Below are 9,580 nucleotides of genomic sequence, written 5' to 3'. Positions count from 1 at the left end.
ACACTGAGGGTTGCGAACCGTTGCCGGACACAGAAAAAAAAAAAAAAAAAAAAAAAAAAAAGAAAAAACCAACTAAATTTGGTGAAGCTATTACAAAAATTTTTATTGTGTAAGTCTCTGTATAGTTAATTCCTATACAAATTAGGGTACACTTATAAAAGTTTACTATGTCATTTTTATCAGAGGCTATTGGTATATTTGGCAAGATTCTGCTTTCTTAGCACTTCTAAGAATATTTAAAATACACAACACTTTTACTACTGAGTTATATTAATAAGAAATATAGTTACGTTAACGGTTCATGTATGAGGCTCATAAAAGTCTCCATCTTCTCTCCTCTATCTCTAGATTTCTGATTCTGGGGATGTCATTGCCTCATTCATGTGGTGAACTTTTCCATTTAGGGATCCTCTGTACCACAGAACATCTATCGGATGCTCACCCTCTAACAATTATGGAGATCTGGGGCTTGATTTTCTGCATTCTATCACCCAAGGGCAGCTCAGTACAGCTGGTCATTCATAGGTTGGGTCAATAAACTATCAAAGAAAGATTGTACCGGACAAAATTAAATAAGCAAGGGAGTCTTTATTGGAGATTTTTGCAAAAGGGGACAGAAATTGAACTCAACTTGGTTATAACAAAAGATAGGAAATTTTTTAAGCTCTGGGGTGAGCTAGTGAAAAGCACTGGAGGACATTGAGGGGAGGTTGGCGAATGTGGCTAGGCCATCTGTGTTTGTTGGTTGGTGCTAATTAACGTCAGGCTTCTACTGTCCCACAGATACAGGAGGATAGGGAAGCTGTCTTTCTTGATGATTACCTTTGGAAGGGTTGTCTCCCAGGTTCTTGAGAAAGACATTCTGTCAAGAGGCTGAGAGAAGATGTATCTACATTTCAAAGGCACAGAGAAAGAATTCACAATGATGAATTTTCCAAAGTAAATGCTCTAAGAAAAGGGAGGCCAGCGTCCTACAGTCAGGAAGAAACCTGTGTAACCTTTGGTCAAACTGAAGGGAATGTTAAGGCTGTCTTGGCCAGTACTCATGCACTTACTCTGAGTTCTTGGTTTCCTCCCCTAAATACTTGCTGGGTTTGTGAGGAAGGAAAATAACTCTGGTTTCTCCTTCCTTCGGAGTGGTAACATTCTCCTCTCCACTTGCCACCTTCTGCCTTGCTCAGAGCACCTTCCATTGCTGTTGGGCACCTTCCATTGCTGTTGGGAACTCTTTTCTCATTCTGTCAACCTCCTCTCTAACTGTGCCTGTATTTATGAGTTCATACCTCACTTTCCAAAAGAATACGAAGGGGCTCAGTCTCATTACTTCTAGCCCATATGGTCTAAACTTAGCTTGTGGGTTCCTGTAGCACAAAGACCATGTCCTGATTGAGCTCCGATTTATACACATAAATGGGTCAGTAAACCCTGCTTTGCTCCCAGCAAAGCAGCAACTCATTCAGTGATTCAGTGACAAGACAGCTGACACAGAAAACCAAAGAAACTGTGGAGTGTGTGCCTGTCTAAACAATACATGGCAGAGCCATTCGTTCCTTGAGGTCTAAATATTCAGTGCATGCATATGTTAAGTGTCAAGTATAATTCACTCACGATTTCAGCTTCGAAGAAAACAAGAAAGCAAGTATGAGAATTATAGGAAACAGTGGGGGAGGCAGCCTGCAAAAGTGAAGAGACACAGGATGATTTGAAGTCTGAGGAAAGTAAAAGTGTCAAACGTGTAAACAAAGATGAGACAGGTTCATATACACATAAACCAAACTGAGAAGAAGATGTAAAGAACCTGATGGCAAAGGGTCTTGAAATGGCTGTGGATTGAAGACTGTGCAGAAATAAAATTCAGTTCAACTTTCTGGGACCCAGACTGTCCTGCGACTTTCACTGCAGAGGAAGCCAGACGTCTGTATTGTTTTGCAGTTCTAAGGAGAAATCACTTGCCTAACTGTGTGGAGAGAAGAAGAAAGAATAACTAACAGGGGCTCATGGAAAAAGTCTACTAATACAAGATTCAGTTAGTACTCAGGAGGAAAGGAAAGAGAGAAGTGTGCACCTGCAGTCTTTTGACCTTATTTAGCAGGAGCTTTTCGTTCCCAGGTAGGAGTTCAACAGCTGGGTTAATGTGAGGAACAACATGTTGACTTGTAGTGCAGGTGCTTTGCAACGGTGGAGAGAACAACTGTTGACCTGTTGTCTTAGTGAGTTCAGATTGCTTTAACAAAATACCATAAACTGGGTGGCTTAAACAACAGAAATTTATTTCTCACAGTGTAAGAGGCTGAAAAATCTGAGTTTAGGGTGCCAGCATGGTGGGTTTCTGGTGAGAGCTTCTTCTTGGCTTGCACATGACCACACTTTTGCTGTGTCCTCACCTGAGGGAGAGAGAGCAAACTCTAATCTTTTCTTCTTCTTATCAGAACACTAATTCCATCATGGGGGACCTACCTTCATGACCTAATCTAATCCTCGTTGCCTTCTAAAGGCTCCACTTTCAAATACCATCACACCAGCGGTAGAGCTTCAACATACCCATTCTGAGAGGACAGAAACATTCAGTACATGACACTTCTAAAAGTAAACACAATGGCTAATCTATTGAATTAGGTGATCAGGGCCCAGAATAAACATTATCTTACTCTCAAAACCAAATAATAATGGAAACAGCTACTCTTCAGTGGATGTCTTCTTCTTGTCTACCATGGGTGGGGAAAAAGTTGGGGTTGTTCAGTTCAGCTCATCGCATCTGTTCACACATGAAATAACCATGAAACTAGCAAGGGCATCATGTGACTATATCTCCATCCAATCTTCTCATTTCATCAGTGTTAATTAGTAAGTAGCCAATGTGGATCAAAACCCAGAACTTCTGGTGTTTGAGTTCCAATCTAATGGGTTTTATTTTGTTTTTGCTTTTTTTTTTTTTTTTTTAATTCCACAGTTAAGTTTGGAATCCGTCAGCTGAATGCATTTACTGCTAGTAAATTCATTTGAAATATTCAAAGAATTAGTAAATTTCTCACTTTATACTGCAACTTTGGTCCCTGGATCATTTGTTCTTTCTTCATCTTTCTCAATGTTGAGTCAACTTATCATAATATTATCAACCAATAGTTGAAGGAAGAATCTACTCTAAAATCATTTGAAACTTGGGGTTAAATCTATATAAATACCTGTGTAGAGGCAATTTTGTCTCAGATTCTGTTTATAAATTTAACACCTTGGTTTGGAGGAGGAGCAGAATGCAAAAGTGGTGAGAAGATGATAGTGGATATTCAGAAAGCCCAAGTTTATTCTAGTCAGCCAATGTTAAAGACTTTTCCATTGAAGGACTAATTCATGCCAGGTACATATGTCTCTTGGGAACAGTGAACATTGTCATTTCAATAGTCCCACCTGGCAGATGTTAACATCCCCACTCTACAGATAAGGACATGGAAGCTCAGAGAGATACCAAGCCAAAAGTCCTCAGACCTTTACAAGTTGTGAACCCAACATCCAACTCATGGTGACACAATGTGGACCTCAGACCATATGCAACAGAACTACCTATGATCACTTGGTAAACATGCAGATTCCTGGGCATGATCCTAGATGCAAAGAATTAGAATTTCTTGGTGTAGCTCCCCAGATATCATGTTTAACAAGCACGGGACCTCAGACCATATGCAACAGAACTACCTATGATCACTTGGTAAACATGCAGATTCCTGGACATGATCCTAGATGCAAAGAATTAGAATTTCTTGGTGTAGCTCCCCAGATATCATGTTTAACAAGCACGCATTGTCTGAGGCCTGTCCGTTACAACACAGACATACTAATCTCTGTGACTTGACTCCTAAACTTCAGTGTTTGACATACCCATTCTCTTTTAAAGTAATGGTTCTTGTTCTTTGATCTTTCCTGACACTACCTGAGTCTAGTATACATTCTTGGGCTGACCCTTTGTTACCATCTTACTGCTCCCTGATATGTGGTGAAGGTACCTGTGGTAATGTCATTTCTGTTCCTTAGAATTAAGGAAGATTCTTTCCCTAGCATCTACATGACATAAAATAAGGGCTGCAATCAGAGTTTCTTTAATATCTGTTGAAGTTTTCCTGTATTTCTACAGTCTTGTGTGTTTTAATTGCTTTCCCTTCACCCTATTAATGAAGGAGAGGCTCCTGCCCTCGTGGAATGGAGATGGCTAAATACAGGGCACTGGACAGAGGAGACTGAAAACAGTTATTACTCATGTGCAGCCACAGCCCAGGGCCGGAGGACACAGCACTCCACTCAGGACCACAAAGGATGACCCCTGTGGGAGTATGTGATGGGCTTATTCATATGATTCCATGGACTGGCAGGGAACTGAAGCCCACTAGTCAGGAACACACAGGAACTGTTCCCGGTCCTGTTGGTAACAAGAATTGTTTGACCAGGGGACCTTATCTGCAGCACCGGAGAGGGAGGAAAACTTGCGATTAGGCCATTTGAGGCCCCCCCTGGTTTCACTAGATGTCAAGACAGCACATAATATTGAGTCGAACTTTTCCTCTTTTCATCTAAATGAATTTGTCTCCATCTCTATCTCTGTCTCTCTATTCCTCCCCCTCCCCCATTTCATTTGTTGAAAACCCCTTTTACCTCTTTGTTAGTGTGCTTCTCAGATATCCCTGTGCATTTTCTTTACCTTCCAGTGTCTTTCAGTCATGAAAACAGTCTATATTGACTATGAACATTTAGATCCATCCATTTTAAAACTTCAAGCTCCAAGTTTTTATCCTTTCTCTGCAGAGGTCAGACTTGCAGATCCACCTAACAGCTGTTTGAAGGTGATGATGTGAAGTTCTCTTCTTCCTCACAGCCCTCTGGTTGGGATGAGGAAGGGGGAAAGGAGAAAATGCACTTATTTGTGCCTATATACAGTGAGTTGCATGTTCTCTTCTAGGATGGCTGCAATTGCTTTGCTTTCGTGTGACCAACCCCACCTCACTGATGACGAGGTTGTTGTCCCCTCTCTCCTGGTAGGGTCTACTTTTCTAGCATGAAAAGGCCATCCCTATAGCCTCTTTATACCTTTCGTCTCTGTTGGGAGGTCCTATCAAGGTCTTTAAGTCCCAGTGCCCTTTTTAGGTTTTCTTAGCCTAAGCAAAGCACTTTCTCAGCACTTGCTCTTTTAGCTTTGCATCTTCTTGTAGAAAGGGCAGAGTGCCTCTATCTAGTGTTCCGCAAACTCTACATTCACTCAAAAGACCATCTTTTCTCATCACCCAATGACTCTTTTATGTCTTTGTTTTACCACCCAGAGGTGTGATGGAGCAGCAGGATTGTAATGCCTGCTATGCTGAAATGGCACCTTTCAAAACTATTGTAAAGAATTAGGAATGTGGAATATCTAGCAACCACACATGTTATTCTCAACTGTAGTCTCTGGTTGACAATTAATGGGAATACGTGATACAAATTGCTTATATAGGTTAATTTTCTATATTTAGAAAGTTTTGCTTTTTATACATTGATGACAATACGTGTTTCCATGATTATAACTGAAATGCGTAGGGGATAGAGCGTAAGAATTTTATATTGATAGAAGCATCATTCCTGTAAATACATAACCTATTATTTTGTTGGTTAAAAGCATTACTTTCTACACACTCCTTGATGTATTTCTGACAACTCGGACAAATTTCAAAGTGATCTTTGAGGACTACAGATATGAGCATTTCGTGTTTTTCTGTGAGGGATTGATTGACGGCTTCTAAAAATAGAATACTAAGGAGAGAAGATTTCAGAAGTCATCCAGACCAGCCCCCTGCGTCTAAGCACTCAAATCGAGACTGATTGCAGTCTAAATTTGTTCTTCTTTTAAAAATGCCTTTATGATGGAGACCCTACAAACTTCTTTGGGGTTGCTTCACTCAAGCATTTCTTCTAACATCTAATGTAAATCTCTCCTCCTGTGACTCATTTTTTGTAGTTTTATCTTACAGTCTTTGTTGCTGGAGCTCTTTGACTTTTCCCTTATGTTTGATTTCAATGGTGGATAAAAGTAATCATTGAAATTCCCCTTAGACTTGATATTGTACCCAGAAGCCTCAGGAAAAATGTATCTTTTACCCCAGCAGCTTTTAAACCCTATGGAAACTAAAAAGATGACAGAGGGCTGGCAGGCTGACTGCTGCCTCCTCTCTCCAGACCCAGAGAAGGAAGAAGGAAAAGCTACATTAAGAGGAAAAGTAAGGAGAGCAAAGAGAGGCAAATAAGAAGAAAGAAAGTGAGGATGCAACATCTCAAGAACTTTTGAAGCCAGCCATCCCACAATAAGACCAGCATTTCTTCCCTTTTGTGCAGAAGGTGGTGTTGGGGCTGAACCTAATTGAAACTTCACCTGCACCTTGCTGCCCAGCTCCCTTCATGTCCTGTTGAGTGGTATTCCTTAAGCATCCTTTCCCAAAGGTGAGAAGAGAAGAGATACCAGTTGTAGGCAGCCAATCCCACTGGCCTCATTCACTATCAGCAAGCACAGGAAATGCAGAATTAGTGTATGATTGAAGGAAGGTGGAGAGCAGAGGAGAGAAGGATGTGACCCACTGGGTCTTCTAGTGGGGAATCAAGCTGAGTGTATGATGGGGTATGTACACACAGAATGTTTAAAATAAAGTTTCAAAGGAGAACATCTATGATACGGGATTATGATTGAAGTGAGTTTAAAAACTTACAGACCTAATTATTTTTTGGTAGCCTTACCTAGTTTTGAAAATTTTAAAAGGGGTCATTGATACTCTTCTATTGAGTTAGTAGAAAGTTTTACCATATTTTTAATACCTTAATACAATGACCTACTTTCTCCTTGGTAAGTATGTCAGTCCAACATGAAAATGTGATTACATTTGCTTCTCAAATATTCACATATTCTTTTCATTTCTTTTTTGATCTTTGTGTGTGTGTGTGTGTGTGTGTGTGTGTGTTTCATTCTGCCAGTGTTATTTCCTTGACAGGACAGTAACAAAATATTAAGAATGTGTGACCATTTCTTCATCATTTAATAGTTTAGAATCCTGTACACGTAATGAAAGGACTAATCTGGATTATTCTCCCCAAAGTTGCAATTATATACCCAAATAAGTTAATTTTTTTTCTTGTAATAAAGGTAAAAGAGGCTGATGTAAGAAACCCCTAGTATGTTAAGATTTTATTATTTCCAGACAAGGCAAAATTACAACTCCTATTTCTATTGCACTAGGGAGAATTTAAGACCTCTATACCTACATTTTTAAAAGGTTAGGAAGAAATGTACACAGCTGACATTTCAGTGTTTGATCAAAGTGTTTCTCAATCTTAAATATATAGTTTAAATGTGCCAGGTACACTATCACTTGTTCACTGTAGCATATAAGCTTTCCCACATACCACCTGACATTTCCTGACCGAGTGATTTCATTGTTCCCTGTGTCCTACTTTCTGCTTGTCAAGCCACTCTATTTAGCATTGTATCCGTCTAAGGAGGACCTATTTCACACTAGTAACAGATTATGTCTATGCATATCTTTCAGATTCCCCTATCACTTTTAGACATTTTAAGTGATCGTCATTACCCCTTCTTTGGTGGCCAAAAGGGAGGGCAAGCATCCAAATTTTAAAATATAGTAAGTTTTGCACAACAAACAGCGATATTTTCTGCCATACTGTTGTTGACCTGATTCTATATTTGAAAATTCTGGGAATTAACTGTGATGTTGAAATTATTAATGCTGTGTTTTCATTCCAAAATCAAGTTGTCAAAATCAACAAGGAAATTCTGAATGGCAAGAGAGAATGCTGTAAGGGAGGAGACCACAAGGTCATGTGCGTTTTTTGAAAATCTACTTAGCCCTGGCTGTTTTGGGTAAATGCACTAATATCTCCTTTTGAATTTAAGATATAGAACCATACGATGGGCTGAGACTGTTTGAGCAAGAGAGAATGCTGTAAGGGAGGAGACCACAAGGTCATGTGCGTTTTTTGAAAATCTACTTTGCCCTGGCTTTTTTGGGTAAATGCACTAATATCTCCTTTTGAATTTAAGATATAGAACCATACGATGGGCTGAGACTGTTTGAAACTTACATGCACAGCAAGCCAATAATTCATATTGAGTGTCTTTTTATACACTGACTTCTTTCTTTTGGTGAAATGATGTTTTTCAAAAAAAAAAAAAAGAAAGAAAGAAAATTTAGACTCAAATGTCTTAGGTATTGTTTCCTTTTCAGGGTGGGGTTATTTTGCTTAAGTTGCACATGAATTGTTGACTACTACTTCAACGGTTTATATTCTATTTTATTGTAAGCCAAATGATACCTTTCTTTCTTTTTTTTTTTCCTTTTTGTCTTTTTCCGTGTCTGGCAACGGATCGCAACCCTCAGTGTCGCCCCCGTACCGGCCCGGGACCGGCAACGGGATCGCAACCCTCGGTGTTGCTCCCGTGCCTCACTCAGCCAGTGAGCGGGAACCGGTCTGTATGTGGGATCCGAACCCTCGGCGGGAGCGCCGCCGCGCTTCCCAAGCGGCGCACTGTAGCAGTGCGCCACCGGGCCGGCCCAATGATACCTTTCTTTACAGGCGACAGACAAGCAACACAATTGGGGAAACACCATTAAGGAAAGCACACTCTTTGTTGCAAAGAATCACTGAGGGACTGAGTGGGAAATCAAGACCTCTGGAGAGGCACATCAGCGCTGCTCAATGTCCATGCGTACATGCAAGCAGTACCGAGCTGTGAAAAGCCTAGCTTCTCTTTGCTGTCTTCCTTCACTCTCATGGTTACCCAATGGTGTTCATGCAAACCCAGTGTTCAACTAGAAGGCTGTTCAGTTTAGGAGAAGGGAAACCCACTTCAATGAACACTTACTAAGAGGTGCCCTGTAGAAGCACAGTTACAGTCTCTATGAGGCAAAGATTAAGTTTACTAAGCTGTAGATGTTACCTAGAGAGGATAAAATCTAGGGTATTCACTATATTTTATGTGTGCATGTACAAACATATGCTCATGATATGTACACATAAACAACCACACAACTATACTAAACCATTAAATAAGGTTTTAAAAAAGGAGGGCACATTCATTTCTTCTTGGAAAATGATTCTATGCATATCTTGCTTCCTTCTTGTTCAGTCTCTCTAGCAGTGGATTGTGGAATGGAAAGAATGACATCTAATTGTGAGTACGGAAAGTACAAACTCCCTCAAATGGGTCACTAAGAATGATGATGGGGAGGCCCACTCCTAATTCTTCTTGTTTCTTGTTCCTCTATATTTTAGCTTTTGAGGGATGCTGAGGCAGCATAACACTGTTTTTTCTTTTTTTTTTTTTTCCTTTTTGTCTTTTTTCGTGACTGGCAACGGATCGCAACCCTCAGTGTCGCACCCATACCGGACCAGGACTGGCCACGGGATCTCAACCCTCGGTGTTGCTCCTGCCCCTTGCTCAGCCAGTGAGCGGCCGGTCTGTATGTGGGATCCGAACCCTCGGCGGGAGTGCCACCGCGCTTCCCAAGTGGCGCACTATAGCAGCGCGCCACCGGGCCGGCCCAACACTGTTTTTTCA

The sequence above is a fragment of the Galeopterus variegatus genome, unplaced genomic scaffold (assembly GCF_000696425.1).
Source record: "Galeopterus variegatus unplaced genomic scaffold, G_variegatus-3.0.2 Scaffold1801, whole genome shotgun sequence".
Classification (NCBI taxonomy): Eukaryota; Metazoa; Chordata; class Mammalia; order Dermoptera; family Cynocephalidae; genus Galeopterus; species Galeopterus variegatus.
This window is presented reverse-complemented; position numbering follows the sequence as displayed.